Source organism: Silene latifolia, chromosome Y (genome assembly GCF_048544455.1).
Source record: "Silene latifolia isolate original U9 population chromosome Y, ASM4854445v1, whole genome shotgun sequence".
NCBI classification, from domain to species: Eukaryota; Viridiplantae; Streptophyta; class Magnoliopsida; order Caryophyllales; family Caryophyllaceae; genus Silene; species Silene latifolia.
Window position 1 is genome coordinate 258,143,859 of NC_133538.1, and position 1,588 is coordinate 258,145,446.

The following is a 1,588-nucleotide window of genomic DNA, read 5'->3' on the forward strand; positions in this document are numbered from 1 at the left end:
CTTCTTCCTTTTCACTAGCTTCCACAACTTCATCCTCAACTTGCTTCTTTGGTGCTTCATACCTTGTACCACTTCTCAAGTGAATGGCACTAACCGTTTCATGTCTAGGGGGATTACTTTGAGGTGGTAATTGCCCCTTTTGTCTTTGTGAGCTTGAAGATGCTAGTTGAGTCAATTGTGTTTCCAACATCTTGGTGTGAGCTAGAATGTTGTTGATGGTGGTTTCCTTTGCTTGGCTATCTTTTTGCATTTGAGTGAAAAATTCTTGTTGATTCTTTTGCATTTGGAGGACCGCTTTTTGGACATCAAAGCCTTGGTCATTTTGGTGATTGTATGGATTTTGATTTTGGTAACCTTGGTTTTGATTGTAAAAGGGTCTTTGATTTTGGTTTCTCATGGGTGGTGGAGTGTATGTTGTTTGAGGGTTTTGAACATTTTGGCTTTTGTATGAGAGATTTGGATGGAATTTGGTGTTTTCATTGTAAAAGTTGGAATAAGGGGTACCACTCTTGTATGCTTGGAAAGCATTCACTTGTTCATTTGTTCCCCTACATTCACCTTGGTCATGTCCCAAAGTTCCACAATTCTCACATATCCCACTTGGGATTGATGAGGATGCCGTCATGGCATTAACATGATGCTTTGATGATTTTGAGTTTTCCTCAAGTCTAGCCATAGCTTGTTCAAACTTCAAGTTGATTGTGTCAATGTGAGCACTAAGTTGAGCACCCAATTGAGTAACGGAGTCCACTTCATGCTTTCCTCCTCTAGTAGCCTTGCGAGGTCTACTATATTGTGAGTTATGGACCGCCATTTCCTCAATCTTGTTCCATGTTTGATTGTCATCAACTTCGGTGAACATTCCATTTGATCCCATATTGAGAATGTTCCTAGAATCTTCATATAAACCACCAAAAACCATTCGCTAAGTCCATGGTGAGGACATGAGCGACAAATTCCCTTGAACCGCTCCCAAGCTTCATACAAAGACTCTTCATCCCTTTGCTTAAAACCCGTAATTTGAGCTCTTAGCATGTTAGTCTTTTCCGGTGGGTAGAATTTTTTGTAGAAAGCTAGAGCCAACTTCTTCCAAGAATCTATTCCAAGGGTGGCCTTATCAAGGCCCTTCAACCATTGCTTCGCGGTGCCGATTAAGGAAAAAGGAAATAAGACCCATCTAATTTGGTCTTGAGTCACGCCCGTTTGAGAGATAGCATCACAATAGTCGCAAAAGGTTTCCATATGAGAATGAGGGTCCTCACTAGGCATCCCCCCGAATCGGCTCCTCTCAACTAATTGGATGAAGGCGGACTTGGCAATAAAATTTCCGGTTAGATGTTGCGGTGTAGGAGTACCATTTGGTAGATTCTCCCCGGTGGGTACGGAGTGTGACGAGAATTTTGGCATTGTAGGTGGATTTTGTGGGGTATTGTGTAATGGGTTTTCTTCTCCTTCTATTGCGAAAGGATTGACAAACTCACTAGTGGGTTGGACAACTTCACTAATACCTCGTAAATTCCTCCTAACAACTCTCCTATTGTTCGTCAAGGTTCTTTCGATTTCACGGTCAAAAGGTAACAAATCACCT

The 1,588-nt window shown here is 41.8% G+C and overlaps 1 non-coding gene across 1 annotated transcript; it reads left to right on the top strand.

Annotated features, from left to right (window-relative positions):
- The first annotated feature begins 928 nt into the window (after window positions 1-928).
- Window positions 929-1,035, top strand: LOC141637130 (small nucleolar RNA R71). The gene has a single exon (XR_012541692.1). It is a non-coding gene; the product is annotated as a small nucleolar RNA R71 (small nucleolar RNA).
- Window positions 1,036-1,588: the final 553 nt, after the last annotated feature.